Source organism: Equus asinus, chromosome 18 (assembly GCF_041296235.1).
Source record: "Equus asinus isolate D_3611 breed Donkey chromosome 18, EquAss-T2T_v2, whole genome shotgun sequence".
Taxonomy (NCBI): Eukaryota; Metazoa; Chordata; class Mammalia; order Perissodactyla; family Equidae; genus Equus; species Equus asinus.
This window is the reverse complement of record NC_091807.1, coordinates 15,730,798-15,748,765: the sequence shown is the minus strand read 5'-3', so window position 1 is coordinate 15,748,765 and position 17,968 is coordinate 15,730,798. Positions and strand designations below refer to the sequence as shown.

Sequence of the window (17,968 nt, the reverse complement as noted above, 5' to 3'; positions counted from 1 at the left end):
AAGGATTTGCCAAGGATGAGGAGGTTGCAAAATTCAATAAGGCTGTGGTTGAGATGGCAAAAAAAATTTAACCTGGGTGTGGATGAGGATGACATTGGGGAGCTCCTAGAGGTGGTTCCTGAGGAATTGACAAATGAGGAGTTGTTGGAACTGGAACAAGAATGCATGGCTGAAGAAGAAGCAAAAGAAAAGGTAACTTCAGGAGAAGCTAGAGAACTCCCGAGAAATCACAGTGAAAGCTTTAGCAGAAGCTTTTGAAGATCTCAACAAGCTCTTTAAAAAGTTGAAAACATGAACCCAAACACTGAAAGCTTTCATTAATAGAGAGGAATGCTCATGGTGTATTATCTGCTTATAAGCAAATTTATGATTAAAAAAAAAACAAACCAAGCAAACTACCATGGACATATTTCGGAAAAGAGTGACACCTCCTCAAGAGCCTCAGGCAGGTCCTTCAGGAGGTGTTCCAGAAGAAGGCATTGTTATCATAGGAGATGACAGCTCCATGTGTGTTATCGCCCCTGAAGACCTTCCAGTGGGACAGGATGTAGAGGTGGAAGACAGTGATATTGATGATCCTGACCCTATGTGGGCCTAGGCTAATGTGTGGGTTTGTGTCTTAGTTTTTAACAAAAAGGTTGAAATGTAAAAAAATGAAATTTTTAAAAATAGAAAAAAGCTTATAGAATAAAGATAAAAAGAATTTTTTTTATGGCTGTACAATGTGTTTGTGTTTTAGGCTTAGCATGATTACAAAAAGTAAAAAATTAAAAAACCCAAAAATTTGCAAAGTAAAAAAAATTACAATAAGCTAGGGATAATTTATTATTGAAGAAAGAAAAATATTTTTCTATAAATTTAGTGTAGCCTTAGTGTACGGTGTTTGTAAGGTCTGCAGTAGTGTCCAGGAATGTCCCAGTGCTTCACATTCACTCACCATTCACTCACTGACTCACCCAGAGCAACTTCCAGTCCTGGGAGCTCCATTCATGGTCAATGCCCTGTACAGGCGCACCATTTTTTACACGGTATTTTTACTGTATCGTCTCTGTTTAGATACACAAATACTTAGCATTGTGTTACAGTTGCCTACAGTATTGGATATAGTAAAGTGCTGTACAAGTTTGTAGCCCAGGAGCAATAGGCTATACCGCAGAGCCTAGGTGTGTAGTAGGCGATACTATCTAGGTTTGTGTAACTACATGCTATGATGTTCGCACAACGACGAAATCGCCCAACGACGCATTTCTCAGAATATGTCCCCATTCTCAAGCAACGCATGACTGCAGTTACATCAGACAGATCCTGTGCTAGTGCTGTCGAGGTGGGGAGACAGATTTCTGGTGCTTCCTACTCTACAATCTTTCCAGAATTCTAAGCAGTGCAGTTTTATAATGATTGTTTCATGCAATCTTATTCTTTTTAGATCAGTTAGGAGAAGAAATAAGAAAAGTATATTTAGAGATTCTCTTATAATTTCTACATACTTCACCTTTTTTGCTCCTCTCTATTGTTTTATGTGGATTTAAGTTACTGAATATTGTATTTCACCTCAAAGGACATTCTTATTTGTTGGGTGTCATGTCTGCTAGTAACATATTTGCTCAATCTTTTTTAAAAGAAATCTGGGAACGTCTTTATTTCAACTTCATTTTTGAAGAATTGTTTTTTCTGGATATAGAATCCATATTTTTTGTTTTTTTTTCTTTCAGACTTTAAATATGATATCCCATTGCCTTTTGGCTTTTTCTGTTTCTTATGAGAAGCCAGCTGTAAATTTTATCTTTTTTCCTTTGTACATAATTTGTTGAATTTCTCTTGCTGATTTCAAAAGTTCCTCTTTGTCTTTGGCATTCAACAGTTTGACTACAATGTGCGTAAGTATGGATCACTTCGTATTTATCCTACTTGAGTTTTACTGATGTTCTTTTTTCTGTGTATTAATATTTTTCATTAAAATTGTGAAGTTTTGGGCTATTATTTCTTCAGTTTCTTTTTGACCCTTTCTCTCCTCTCTTTCTGGGACTCTAATGGTGCATATGCTTTATGTTGTCCCACAAGTCTCTGAGCTTCTGTTCATTTTCTTTATCTTTTTCCCTCTCAGTTCTTCAGATTAATTTCCATTGATCTATTTTCAAGCTTACTGATTATTTTTGCTGCCATCTCTAACCGACTGTTGAATCACTCTAGTGAATTTCTCACTTCAGATTTTGTACTTGTCAACTCCACAATTTCTATTTGGTTCATTTTTGTAATTTCAGTTTTTAAATTGAGACTCTTATTTGATAATTCATTATCATATTTCCCTGTAATTTTTAAACAGGATTTGCTTTGTTCTTTGAACATATTTATAATGTCTGCTTTGAATTCTTTGTCTATCAAGCCTAACTTAGATCCAGGCACCTTCAAAGACATTTTCTGCTGACTACTTCCCCCTCTCCCTTTGCGTGGGTCACCTTTTCCTGTTTCTTTACGTGAATTGATTTCATTGTTGTTGTTGACAAGTAAACCTTTTAGATAATATATTGTAGCAACTCTGGATTCTGATGTTTTCCCCTGTGGATTGTTGTTTGTGTATGTATGTGTTTAGTAACTTGTCTAGACTAAGTATGTGGAATCTTCTTCTACAATATGCATTGTCTGATATTTCTGCTCAATTTTTAAAAAATTATTGCTCCTATTTTGAAGCCTGGCCTCCTCCCTAGAAGGCCCTGTGACAACATAGCTTAGCAGTCAGCCAATGAGTTTTCAGAAATTGTGCTCAAACACTTTAACCCAGTCAGACGCCTACTTTCTTCCCATTGGTCTGACGGTATGTTTGGGAACATATTCAAAGCGCAGGCGGTTTAAAAGTCTGTTCTAGCTTTTGCTTTCTTCCAGGCCCTCTCACTTTTCTTCTCTGCATGCATGAGCCCTCTTGTTCGCCAGGGATGAATGGATAGCTGGAGCCCTTTTAGGTCTCTCTTGCACGTGTGCAGCCTTGCAGCCTTCCAAATTTCCAGAGACTTGTGAAAACTTACCAAGTCCCACTTGAATGAGACTATGGTTGTCTCATTCCTCAATATTCTTGTTAATTTTTTAGCTAGTCTGCCATTTTGTTGCTTGCTCTGATCAGGACTATATCTCAGGATAGTTTTGTCATTGGCCTTCCTTGTTTGTTTGCCACAGAGATTGCTACTGTTTCGGACAGTTCCCTCAGATATGGAGTTGTTCAGTGCTCTACTCCATGCCCAGTGAGTCTCATCCAACAACAAAGCTCCTGTTTTTCTCAGCTTGCCCTGCGCTGGTGTATCTACCATGCTAGCAAAGCTGGAGGACAATGGGGACAGGAGCAGCCCCAGACAAAAACGATGAGGATGCCCACTGTTCTTTCTGGAAGCTTTTCTCCAATAAATGCATCTCAATTTGTTGTATGCCTGGTGTCAATTTCCGGAGTTCTGAAATCATTGTTTTTTTGACACTTTTCTTTAGTTTTATCGTTGCTTTTTAGGGAGAGTATTGGCTGAGCTTCTGGTTCTGCCACTTTGGAAGTCCTCTGAGCTGAAATATTTAATTGTTGATAGGCATTATTTACTTCCTTCCTAGTTTTAGTCATATGGCAGATAGTTGAGATGCTTAGATAATAAACAAATGTAGTTTACTTATGGCTCCATAAATATTATAATCTGATTTCTGGAAATACATGTATAAATGGAGGTGTAGACAAACAGGGATAATTTTCTCCATGTTTTGGAATGAATGTTTTCTTCTACTTATTTTTGATTCCTTTGAGATGGTGGATGATGGAATTGAAAGCTCTTGAAATTGTGTGGAATAGATTTTATGATGTCTTTTCTTCTCTCTTTTTCTTGATGACATTTTACTAGTATGAAGTAAAGAGGGTCAGCCGTTAATGGTAGAACATGTGCAACCTATTTGAAACCAAGTCTTTGAAGCGTCCCAAGAGCTGACCTGACAAGCTTTTACAGGTCAAACGCACAGCAATCGTTTTACAAGAAAACTCTGACACTTTACACTTGACCATGACGGCAAATAAAATGGAATTGCTCCTAATTTGATAGCTTTAAGGAGGTTGTACAGATATTTGTGGATATTCTGAAAGGAAATAATGATTTCTACTTTTAGAAATTCATGATCCAATTTATCTTCTCATCTGTGAAGAGTCTGGGGAAGAAACACATCAATTAAGAAAAAAAAAAAAACAAACCCAAGAGCCTTAACAAGCTCTCTTTATTTAGGTGAAATGGAATTTCACTAAAACAATGGAATCTAAAATTTAAATGTCTTCAAAGCAGTTGTAGTTATAATTGTTTCCACTAAGGTGTGCTAGATCTCCAAACATGATTCATGCTCTTCTTGTGTTACCAAACGCGCTGCGATGAATTCAACAGCGCTCACTGCCTTTCTCTGGCTGCCAAGCCCTCTGCCACACAGGAAGTTTTTGAACTAGAACAACAGTGCACAGCACACAAATTCAGCTAAAACACAAAAGAGGGCAAGAGAGCATATTTAAATTTTAAATGAGAAGGACCAATAGTAGCATTTTGAACTGTTGGTTTTTATAAACAGTCTTGAATATTGGCTTCAGTTTTACAGAATAATTTGGTTTGAGAAATTCTAAAAGGTTAACCTGATAGAAGGGAGTCTTTCAGGCAATTTTTCTTCTAATAAAGCTCTTTAATGTCGTGTTATTATTTATAACCAGTGTTACAAATGTAAGTTATCTTTCCTTTAACAGCACATCTATCCTACTCTATCGTTATTCATGATCCAAATCCCTATCCGTTTCTGAGATCGTGGAGTGAAATTGGAAAAACAACACAAAAGAGCAGTTCTAAATAAGCATTTCAGGCAAGAAGTGGCAGAGATTCGGAAGAATAGCAAAAATTTTTTGTGGGTAGAAAGAACAAATAATTCTTTTTAGTTGCAGGACTGAATTTAATTTTTTCCAAGTCTTAAAGTAACTAACCAGAAATTTAGCCATCTTGTTAAAAGCCTTCTCTATAGTTGGTCCTTTAATCGTGGACTCTGAAAGCTTCGTCAGGGGACTATGCCAACTTTCCCCATAAACCTACAAGGTTTTACACATACATCTTAGCCTGCAAGCACTTTTGTATATGTAATGAACTTTTTTGGTCATATAATTCTCTCTGGAATATGCTTCGGAGCTCCTTTCCTTTCTTTACCTTACAGCGGTTTCGGTTAAAAAAGACAATTTGTGCTTCCCCATCTCCAAACCAATGTTATTCTTAGCTTCAACAGCTTATCTGCTTGTATAATTTGGTTTTGTAATTTTGATTATATCGACTAATGTTGTGATCAATGACCATTTTAATAAGACTTTTAAAAATGTTAGCTCTAAACTTAAATTAATCTTAAAGAAAATCTCAAACACGATAGCAATTAATCTTAAGTTGTTGGCATGGTTTATCTGTGTAGGCAAAAAGTACTTCATGTTCAGTTAAACAGTTAAGAATCAATTGGTAGATAACTGCTTAGTTATAGGTAGTTTTAAAAATAACAATTTTTTTGAACTGAACTGAAAGCTGTCCACCAAAATATTTCTTCATAGATAAAAACTATGGTTATAGTTCAATAGTTTATATCATTATAAAATATTGGCTTCTATACCGAGACCAAATTTCATAATATTTAAAAAAATTTTTGGCTATGGTAAGACTCCTTTTGTTTCGATGAATTTTCAAAATAATGGTAGGGTACATAATCAAGTACATGAGTTTTCATGTATATAAATAAGTTTCTGAAAATTTTCATTTAAGTACTGGGGAAAATGACATGTCTTTCATTCTACTGCCGTCTCATCTGGTTAAGTAAATGAGTTGGACAAATGTCAAATTACATCTGTATTTTTGCTGAGATACGTTGTTTAAATAATAGAATAATCAGGAAACAATGCAGGACTGTAAAGTTTTTACAGTGTTAATCCAGAAAACCCTTTCATTTGTGAGATCCTTTGAGTTGATTTATTGAAACAATTGTTTCCCTAATTATTGCGTGCTAAACTATGGTGATTAATTACTATTTCCTAAAACTTTAAATAAGGGAATAAGATTCATTAAACTCATTTTGAATGTTTCCAGAGGTAGAAGGGAGCAGTATGTTTTCCAACATAGACGTTTAGAGAGATTATTCTTCAACCTATCACAAATATAAAACAAACAGAACTTTTATGCCTGACGTTAACTTCAAGTTGTTTAAAAATACTTTCTAAAAGCAAAGAGGAATGAACGTTGAATATCACAGAGCTAAAAGCTAATGAGAGAAAATTAGGATCATGCAGAAAGGAATCTAAGCACACTAATTACTTGTTAAAATGATGCAAAGGGCAAAATGAAAATCTTCAGCACTTAGAACGCCAGCAACTCCTGAGGAATGGAAACCACTGTGCGACCTGAGGGTGGAATGACTCGAAATTTAGGAAAGCATGTCAATGTTGCTGGACTTTCATTAAAATGCAGTACTTCATCTGGTTTTGTTTAGATTTGGGGCATTAATACGTGTGTTTTCTAAGAAGTGATGCCTGTTTGGAATTTAATTAGAAGTGTGGAAACTCCACCAGGAATATTTAGGCTGATTAATGTTCTACATTTCCTATGGAAAAAATATTGAAGAAAAAAACACCCCATTTCTTATTTGATAAGAAATGAGACTAGAAGCTTCCCTCAGAATGCTTTTTCAGAAATATTTAAAATAAATACAACTAAGGTGAAGTCTACATATAATGCTTTTTGAGACACATGTGCACCTATTAGATGTATTACAGTATTTTTTTTTTGCTTGAGTAGATGAGACAGAGTGCAAGCCCTATGGAAATGAGAAAACACTATCCATCTGCACTTGAAGAGAAATTTGGCTCATCAATGTCAAGGTCACATTAAGAGACCAACACTAACTACATGAAGCCACTTCAAGCTTTGCTACAAAGCTGTTTTATCATTGAAATGAGCAATTCCAAACATGTTTTGGAGCGGGAATGGAGAATTTTGGTGAAATGGAGGCAGTGAAGCGAAAGAGAGGCAGGGGCTGAGTACAGGCTCGAGGACCCTATGGCGGGGGTCCTGGAAGCCTGAAACCAGGAGGATGCTAAGCAGACAGAGGAAAAGACCCTAGACTAATCTTATTTCACAATTTCATAAGGATCACTCTGAATTAATTTTTCTTCAGGTAGGAGAAGAAAAATATTGTACATATGCAAACTTAAGTATGAAAGGAAAAAAAGCTAAAAAGGAGAAACTTCCAAATTGCTTGTGGGCAGGTGGGATTGGCTGGTGGTGAAGGTGGGCACCAAATCTTGGAAGACACGGCAGTGCTGGTATTATCGTGTGGCTTTATTTTCCAGAGAGTGAGGCAGCTTGTACAAATTCAAGACCAGAGAAAATATAAGTTATAATAAGAGGTCAGGAATGAGAAAAATATAGGCCTAGGATCTGAAAAAATTAATAAAAGTGGTCTGTAAATTTGGCTGTATATTTCTTGGTAGTCAAAGCAAATTATTTTCATCATCCACACAGAGAAATTATACCAGTTTCTCAAGAGAAGCAAATAATTTCCTTTCATTGTGTTCCGAAGGAATACAGGAGAGAATTTTTATCATTAACAGTTTATTACTTTGCATAAGCTTTGTGTCCTTAATTTTTCTTTTAAAATGCAAACTCCTAGGAGAATACATGTTATTTTAGGTCACTAATACCTGGAAATTGCAAATAATTCTCTTGTAGACTGTAGTGGGAGTCATCTAATCCAGTAAGAGAATTGTTTATAATTTAGATTTCCCTTCTCTAGATTTTATTAGTTCCAATTCTCTGAGTTCAAGGCTACCTACATTGGAAAAGAAATGGAACACATGATTACTTATATAGAAAATTATTTAATGAAGCTACTAAATCATAATAACTAAATTACAGTTTTAGACATTAGGCACACTGGAACATCAGTATGGTTGCTGGCTTAATCCATATGATCCTTGTTGTCAATAGACAGTCACTTTTTAACAAGTGAAGACTGTGGATAATTTTTGAGGACATACGTTCTAACTGGATCGTGTGCATTATTAGCTGAATCAGGGAAACCATTTTTTAAGAGAAGAGATATCCATAGAGCAGTGTCCAATTTGACCATCGGCTGACTCCAGGTGAGGAAGGCAGTCGCTGTTTATTTAAGGTATGGGCTATAATACATCCACAGTGAGTAATCCTTAGTTTTGGTAACAAGTACTCAGTATTTGACCTTGACAGGTCACATCACTCTATGTTTTTACTTTCTTCTTCCCTCATCTTTATCGTCTCATATTCTTGAAAGTGCGTCTTTTCCCCTTTATTAACATTTTAGTCATTAGAGCCAAAAAAAGCATTCCATCTCAGAATATTTCTTCATGTGTGTTGATTTTCTTTAATATTTTTTCATTTTTTAATAAAGTACAAATAAAGAAAAAATAAATTGCATTTAAAAAGTCAAATAAACCCTACAACTCAATAGCAAATTAAAGGGTGAGACTGAGAAATAAAGACCTCTGACAACACCAAAACCACGAGTAAAAATACAATCCATACTCACTTTTAGCTGTAAATATTACTTTTGTAATTAATTTTTAACATTGGGGTCATGTGATACATATAAAAGAAGGGAAATGGCTTTAACGGGCTATGCATTTTGTATACTTTTCATTTCTTTCCTGAGGTGGGTTTGAAATGGTTGAATATATGATTTTTACTGGTATCTCGATGGACAAAATTGCTAGTTCCTCCCTAAGATGTTTAAATATTCTAAAAGGACATGAAACATGTCAGTGTCTTTCTTCTGTCTGGTCTCTGTTTAAAGTCCCTGTGAAGCCCTGAGAAGCTCATCAGTTTGTCTATATTTTGTCTGCTGCTCAAAAATCCTTTGTTGTGACCATCTTCCAGTTAAAGAAGAGAAGATGGGGTTTCTTATTTTAATTGGTCAATGGAGAAATACCTGCCGTGTGACAAATCTTCTCTCTTTCACTGTTGAACACAGTGTCTCAGTTTCCTATGTTTCCCGTCCTCCCAGTCTGCAGTATGAGATGTTTTATCCAGCACAGCATAGTAAAGGAGCTTCCAACTGTCTACGAGACAGGGCATTGATTTAATACATATTAATTTTTCTAACTATCTTCTTGGCAATGCAAAAGCCGCAGACTCAGTCTCTCAAACATGGATTGGAAATATTGCTTGTGCACAAAAGATTTCTACCTCTCAAAATGTTTATCCAAAATAACTGTAAAAATAAGAAAAGGGGAGAGAGAGTCCTGAGTGTGTGGAATGGAAAGATCTAGAAGCCTGCTATGTGAAGAGAAATGATATCATGGGATGCCAATGCGATAATTCACTTCAGTTAATAAAGAAGAAACTGAAATTTCATTTTATATGTAACAGAGGGCTGGTCCCTCTTAGGTAAATGTATTTCAGCGTGTAAATAAGCCAGAGGAGCTACCACCCATGTATACTTAGAATAGATAACAGTTATAATGTTATCTGTTCTCCTTATCATTTTTTTAGGCAGAAAATTTTTCTCTGATATTTTGTCAGTTATGTAATATATGACAACAGAGTTTTCCTTTTCTTAAAAAGTCCCAAGCATGAATGTCAACTGTTTCTAATACTTTAACATAAAGTTAAATGTAATATTTTTGTAGCTAATTTAAATGAATGCTGTATTTTTGTAGCAACTGCTGATTTAGCTAATTGAAAAAAAACTTGTATTCTAACATATAAACATATATAACTCAAGCTTTAATCTTCTAGGTTTAACAAGCAAACTCTTATTCATGACTATAACATTCAAAGTCAATTTAAAATAGACATCACTTATTTTTATTTTTATTTTTTTCAGTAGAAGATTGGTTATTTTAGGCTTTACTATATTTTTGGTAACTACATGTACATTTAAAACATTTATTATCATTTGTTTCTTTTCTTCCTGAATGGTAAGGATTCTCTTTTAAGTTTTCTGAATACTGTATCTGGAGAAATATACTCCTCAACCTTTCCCTCTGCAGATATGGATTACAGTGTTTATCCTCAATGCATTCTCAGCTGGAAAACAGAAAGTCACACAGACAAATGTACACGAAATAAAAGTCTGCTTTTTTCCCTCAAGACTATAAAGGATTTGTGTCAAATAGTAAAAACCTAAAATTGGAATTTATTGGACAGAGGGTGGAGGGCAATTTGTGGTTATGTTGGGATTTTAACAATTTTTTTATTTAAAAATTTACCACAGATTTTCTGTGGCATTTATAAAGGAAAATATCATCCTTACTGTATGAAGTCATGAATACTATTTTATAGAGTGTTTTAGGGGGAATCATGGTTTGAATTTTGAATTAGTGTAGAAAAACTAAGGAGACCAACATAAAAGTCTTATGTTTATGCAGACTTATTTAGTCAAAATACGGCATTTGTCTGAGGTAATATTTACACAGCACAAGCAGTCAGAAGAAAATTTCTTTTCCGTAGGATCTTCATGAAATAGTGTCCTAAGAGACAAGTATTAAACTAAGTACAAATGCTGTTTACTTTTAACTTTCTTCCTTATTGACTCCTTCCTCAACACTGCTTAGCACTCCGGAGAAGGTCAGAAAATATTTTGCTCTCATTTTCATTTAGTTTATTATAAACCACTTATTTGTAGAAGTGAGTAATGTATTCCTTAACTCTTTTTGTGTGTAAGTCTGGTCATAACTTGCTTTCAGGAAACTAGAAAGGTGATGTTAGATAAGACCACTAAATAAATAATACTATCTTTTTTATTAGCTATGTGACAGATGGAAAAAAATGGCCAGCTGATGTTATTAATGACCTTAGGACTCTATTTAGTGAAAGATTTTAAACACATGAAGTAAATATAGAAGTCCAAAGACTTGAATGCAATAAAATCATATGCTGCATGCATCACTTAATTTGTATGTCATACTGTTTGAAAACTTTAAAGTTCAGAGGCAGTCTAAAAAGTTAGATGAAATTATATTTGCTAGGGTATACACGCACTTTCTAAATTCATGTCTTTTTTAAGGAGGTTAGTGGAAATTGATAGTTGTGGGACCTTCAGGCATGTAACACAGCACTTTTATTGTTATGCTCAAAAAAGGTCTGCATTTTACTACTAAAACTAGTTTCTATTTCATGTGCAACATTTTTGTTTTATGCCAAGTCCTCAAAATATTCACCAAAGCCTATCGTTGCAGATAGCAAACAGCCACTAAAAACGGGGGTGTTGTTGAAGGTCACCTACAGGGCAACAGGTACTTAAAAGTAATAAAATTGTATGTTTAGACCTATAAAGATTTTTGCTTTACAAAACAAAATCTTGAATCTATAGGTTAAGACATTGATCTTACCTACACGCAGACTGATTTAGTTTGGTAGAAATGCCATTCTGCCTATTTAGTTTAGATATTTAGAATGTCATAAAATAGAAATGATACCGTTGTTCTTAAGCATTTTCAAAGATCTTAGATAGGGGAAGAAAAGATTCAGGTATTAAGAGGGCAATCAATTAAAATTCAGCAATGCAGCCTAATTTGGACTTATCTAAATTAAAAGATAGTCTACAGGCTTTAATAACAGTTTTATTATTTTTATGTGCACAGCCAGGCAAACCAAGTAAACCAAATGTTGCTTTTGTAGTTACTTTAATTGCTAGCTAAGAATCATTTGTAATTAGTCAGTGTACAAACATAACAATACATGCCCTTGCTTATATAGCAATTACTTGCACGAAAATAGAGACTTGCAAATTTGTAAAATCATGTTTTTCTTTAAGAAGAAAAGTTTTTTCTTTGGAATTAACTTATGAAGCTTCCTTTTCTATAAATAGTGCAAAGGTAATTTCACCCACCTTCTGATTGAATATTAAAATAAATTCTATGTAAATCAGCTTTGAACTAATAAACTGTAGAGCCAGTGCATTTTCAAATAAGAGCAACTTACGTGTTGTTTGTCTGATATTTTCCTTTGAGAGCATTTTATTTCTTCATATGTCTACTTTCGTGAGTCCTCAGTTGGCCTCATCTTGTGCAATATGAAGTTCAGACACAGAAATTCCTTATTGACACCTAAGATAAATTGGAGATAAACTGTTTCGAAAGGCGTTCTTCACTTTATGAAAATATTCACCAGACTCACTTTGCCTAAGAGGATACTCTTGATGTCATTTAAACACACAAATTTTAACTCACACATTTTTAAGATTAGAAGTTATTTCCAAGATCATCTAGAACAGAGCTTTTCAAACTCCAGTGCATACACACATCACCTGGGGCTATTGTTAAAATGTGGACATATTTCAGTACTCCTGGATGGAGCCTGAGATCCTGTGTGTCTAACATGCCCCCAGGTGCTGCGGATTTGAGAACCATAATTTGAGTTGCAAGAATCTAAAACATCTTTCTAGATGCAGTGATTCTTGGGGTGATCTGATTGTTTTATAAAGTTCTTTATTGCATCAAGGTACACATTGCATGGCTGTAATAGCAGATTTTTTTCTACATCAATATTTCCTGAAAGGCTCAGCGAAGGAAACCAAATATAGTAATAACTGGATTTAAACTGAATTAATTTTCATAGACTCGTCCTACTTCTGCCTTTCAAAACAAATTTGTCCTGATTTATGAACTTGGTGAAGACATTTTAAATCTTTGGGTTTTAGTTTTCTCATCTGTGAAATGAAGGTGTGGAAGAAAAGCCTGAGCCTGAAGTAGACAGGCAAAGATTTTTTTTTGTATGAATAAAAGAATTACTTCCAGCTTTGTATTTTGTGATTTTATAAATCAAGGGTGGAGAGCTTTCCTTGAAAAAATGAAATGTAGGTCTAGATATTAATAAAAGCAATTAATTGCATCTGGGTTTTAAAAATACCAGGCTGAGATTGCAGATAGCAGTTGAGAAAAAATTGGGGTGGGAATGTATTAAAATTGTATTTTCAAGTGACAATGCTCTCTCAGCAACTCAGTCCCCAAAGTTCTGAGGAGTGGACACACATTTATTGGCTTTTTCTCAACCAATTTATCTCAGGAAAAAAATATACATTCTTTTATGTGGTCTGCTTGAAGGACTGGTTATTTAGAGCTGAAAAATTGTCTCCAAGCCCTTTCTTTCAATTAATCTTTCCAGATTAATTTACAAAGCGCAAAGAAAATATCTTAACCCAGTAGATACCACATTTCTCTACCCCTTTCCATGTATTTATTTCTTATATTTGGCTTTCTTATTTTCTCAGCACATAAATACTTTCATGCTTTACATAAGATTTGCTATATGCACTATGGTTATAGACTACAGTGACTAAACCAAAAAATGAACATGATATTTATTAAAAAATAGCACAAGCTATTTGAAATTATAATATCCAGGATGTATGTTCATGCTTACCATAACTAAAAATAAATTGTTCTTCCTTTTCATACCAACTCTATATCTCTATACCTTCAACTTATGTTCACAAGAAATTTCTGAGTTATTTAATTCGAGAGCTTCTGAGGACAAATTTTCGGGTTGACTTTTTTTGTGTAGATACAGTTTGTGAACAATGGGGGAGGGAAAAGTGTTAGGGAAGGCAGAGTAATCAGTGATGGAAAATAACACCTCATGCTTGCTCCAGTCCCCTTTTTCTAACTGGCCAGAGCTGAGTCATGGATTATGGATAGGCCATCTTCAGTAGGTCTAACCTGGCAAGTAAGAAGAGGATATGGAAAGCCTTTCTTGTGTTTTAACAAATAAGAGTTTGGATTTAAGGAGCTGGCCCCATGGCCTAGTGGTTAAATTTGGTATGCTCCACTTTGGCAACCTGGGTTCTGTTCCTGGGTGCGGACATACACCACTCATCAGCAGCCATGCTGTGGCAGTGACCTGCATACAAAATAGAGGAAGATTGGCACAGATGTTAGCTCAGGGCAAATCTTCCTCAGCAATAAAACAAACAAACAACAAAGAATTTGGATTTAAGAGAAATCATTAAAAAAAAAAAGTTTGCTCAAGGTAGAAATTCAGCTAGTAGGAACTCATATGACCATACTAGTTGTTAAAAAAAATGCTGAAATACCTCTCTTCTCTCCATTGTTAAGTGGCCAAAGTTTGCTCAAGGTAGAAATTCAGCTAGTAGGAACTCATATGACCATACTAGTTGTTAAAAAAAATGCTGAAATACCTTTCTTCTCTCCATTGTTAAGTGGCCATCTTTTGTGTATTCCTCACACACAAACACACACAACCTCCCTTAAGAGCCTTTCCACATTCCATAGCTGCCTTGGCTTCTCTCCCAGGCTCTAGTTATTTGACTAATATATTTTAATATCATCTTTGAATTTTCCCAATTTAAATAACATCTATCTTCACATTCTAGAAAAAAAGAAACAGCAATTGAGAAGGGAAAAGATGGTCAAGTACTTTGAAAGAAGAAAATGTAATGCACATATCAACGCAAATGTAATTTAACCAGCTGTATGCATGAGAGGAAGATTTTTCTGTGCTGCTACTAATGAAAGTAGACCACTAGGAAAAACTGATAACAGAAATTTCCTTGCCAATATCAAATAAAAAGCTCTTTGAAATGCAAAGGGAAGAGACCAGGAGAGGCTACTCCTTCACCTTCCAAATCTTTGATGCCCTCTCGAGAGAGAAGCGTCTGGAACTGAAATAATAGCGTCATGGTATGGCTTTATAAAATTCACAGAATAATCTTAATCAAACTTGTCCACTTACAATGTCAGTTTTAGGATAAGTTTAATTAGCAGTTACCTGCATGATGTTATTTTAAGGGGTGCTTCTCACTATATCTCCTCAAGCAAGTGCCACGATCTTTAGAAACTCATTCCTATGGATTTTTATTTTCTTTTCCAGTTGATTTTGATGTTCAGTGCAAATGCTGCTCAGAACATTTGCAGCTATGGCCCACAACTCTGGCTCTCATCCCTTTCTCCAACTGTTATGGGATGTTGAGTGGCTTGTACGGGAGGATGAACTATTTCTCTACCCTCCAGGTCCTTCTGACTGGTCTAAGAATGAAATTAACATGAGACAGAGTAACAGGAGAAAATCAAACAAAGTTTAATAATGTGTATACGTGGGAGAAACCCAGGAAAACTGAGTAAAATGCCAAAATGGCTGGAGCCACCACCTTAAATACCATCTTCAGCTAAAGACAAAGGAGGATGTTGGGAGTAGTGGTTTGTGACTTCAAAGGGGAGGCAGGCAATTCACATGGAAGTGGAAATGCCAATATTTAGCAAACAAATGTTTGCCACGCCTTGGGGAAAAAAGCAATGGGACATGGGGATGACTTTGATTAGGTGGGCCTTGCTACATTCCTGCCTGTCTGCCATACCTAGTTTATATTAGACTATAGTTCTCTTATGGCATTAGCTCCTTTCTGGGATAGGCCTTCTATCAAATTCTTTTAGGCAGTCAGGTGGAAGGTCAGACTTTCTTTCTGCGTCTTTTGTTCTTAAGAATAATCATACTAGAGAGACATATTTGGGGGGGGAGTGGAAAATTCTGATCCCCCACAGACTAAAGCTGAAGAACAAGACAGAGTTCTAGTGGACACTGAATTAAGAGAAGGAGCTCTGAGACCGGTGACACTTCTTTGGAAATGATGGTTAGAAAAGGGTGTGTAACACTGATGGCAAAAGAAGGCATCACCTCTGGGGACACCTGCAAATCCTTGCCTAGTAAAGAAGAAACTCAACTCAGACAAGTTTAGAGACATCATTTTTATGGATGTGCTTTTGTCTCAAACTTGAAAAGAGAATTAAAATATAATTATTAGTTTGAAAATTAATTAATGCTGATAGCTCTTATTAGGAGTAACATGCTCTGTATTCCCCAGATTAACAATACTGAGTGATTCTGGAAATAAATCATTTCCAGAATCTCTGTGGCATTTGACAGAGTTGATCACACTATTCATAATGAGAACTTTCTCTCTTCTGATTTCTTTGATATTATCTTGGCACTTGGGCTATCTCTGAATACTAATTTTGTGTTTATCCGTTTGCTGTCTCCTACTGACGTGTCTTTTTCTTCTTCCTACAATACCACAAATTTCTTTTTATACCACCCTCCAATACACAATTTGTTTTTATCCAATTCATACCATTCAAGATTGTAGCTGCTTTTTATTGTTTCATGCAAACCACTCCCAGTTCTACAGCTCTGCTCTCTGATTTTGCTGTAAAACTAGCTACACATTTCCAATTCCAGCTAGACATCATTATTTGCATGTTCTACAGTTTCCTTGAACTAAAAATTTCTCAAATCAGATTTCTCACCTTCCTCCACGAAACAACTCATTATTACTAAATTTCCAATTTCTGCCAATTATAATACTTTTCACTCATTGACTCAACATGAAAAACATGGAGTTGGGTTGGAATCTTTCACCTCTGTCTAATCTGATATCTCCGCTTCCTTCCCATTTTTTAATTCTGCTAAAGGGTAACAGAGTATGCCACCCCAAAATATGCCTCTTTGGCATAAAGATTATTTTGAGTTGATTATTTTTTGAGAAAAAGCAGACATAAGAGAAGCTCTAAAAACATATTAGACAGCTTATCAAAGGAGAGGACTCTGACTTAAATCTGTATAACAGCCTTACCCTGTTTACTGTGCTTTTCCTGGTAACCTCCCATAATTGACTCCCCACCCCCCAACATCTTTCTTTTGTCTTTAGCTGGGATAGTATTTAAGGTGGGGACTCAGGCCATTTTGAGGAGTGTTACTCAGCTTCCCTGGGTACCTCCCATGTACACAGGAGGTGTACATGTTATTAAACTTCTCTTTGCTTTTTTTTCTTGTTAATCTTTTTTTATTACAGGGAATCTCAGCCAAGAGCAATGAAGGGTAGAAGGAAAATTACGTTTCCTCCCTTACACTGCCTATCATTGCTTTAGTTCACAGCTCAATACTCCCTCCCCACTTTAGTTCAAGTGCTATTGTAAGATCTACTTATGTACTTGATCTACCCACCTCAGAATCTATGTAGCAAGAGCTGTGACTTCCTGCTTCTTAAGTCTGGGACACACAGCATAGTGTCTTAAGGCTGGTAGATACTCAATAGATACTTGTTTAATGAATTGTTTTATTATTATGAATTCCATATTATAAGATTAATAAAAATATTAAAACATGAAAATAAGGCCCCAACTTGGTCATTGAAACAAATATCAAAACATAACAAATATTATTTTACTGGCTTGATTTGGGAAAGGGCCTCGGTTAGCCAATATAAGTTCAAATTTACATTGGAAATTCTTTAAATTACTTGCCTACAGTGTGACAAATCCTGTCTCACAAGATTGACTTTAATAATTTAAATGTTTCTTTGGATTTTAGACTTGAAAGCTAAGTGTATGTGGGTGGAAAAGGATGATTCTGACTTGAGTTGATAGGATTAAGAAACAACCCAGCTGAGTAAGCTTTTGTAGCTGCTATTTGCTTAAAATGCAAAAGATAAGCAGTTGTATAACTAATGCCAGAGACAGAGACTAATTTTAAGTATAGCAGAGGGATATAGATGACTAAATAGCACCTTGCTTATGCAGTCAGAAATAATTTCACTTTTTTTCTAAACAAGAATTGAAAGCAGCCAATAAAACTAGTACAATGATCAAGTATCTTCATTCTCCATCTAAATAAAAATCATATGACAAAACTGGGATGGAAAAAAATAGATGGAAAGGCCCCTGGGTGTTACAATTGCCAAGACATGGGCTTCTTAATATTCTGATCAGCTTTTGCCTCTGGCAGTAGCTTAATGTCAGCCCCTGCCTTTCCCAGGATTAATCATCTGGAGTCAGAGAGTTCCAGAACCTTCAGGCCCAGTGTTATCCAGTTTGGGAGCCAATTCTAGATGAAGCTGGATGAATGTTCATAGCCTGAAATCATCCATAGGTGGAAGCTGCCTGAGACCCGCTTGTCTTGTGTCATCTTCG

General features: G+C 35.4%; 1 long non-coding RNA gene across 3 annotated transcripts in view; it reads left to right on the top strand.

Annotated features, from left to right (window-relative positions):
- The first annotated feature begins 10,477 nt into the window (after nt 1-10,477).
- Nucleotides 10,478-17,968, top strand: part of LOC139040974 (uncharacterized) — a 147,237-nt gene continuing 139,746 nt past the window's right edge. For all 3 annotated transcript variants that reach the window (XR_011495359.1, XR_011495358.1, XR_011495360.1), the window contains exon 1: nt 10,478-10,613. This is a non-coding gene — a long non-coding RNA (uncharacterized lncRNA). The remainder of the gene's footprint in view (nt 10,614-17,968) is intronic.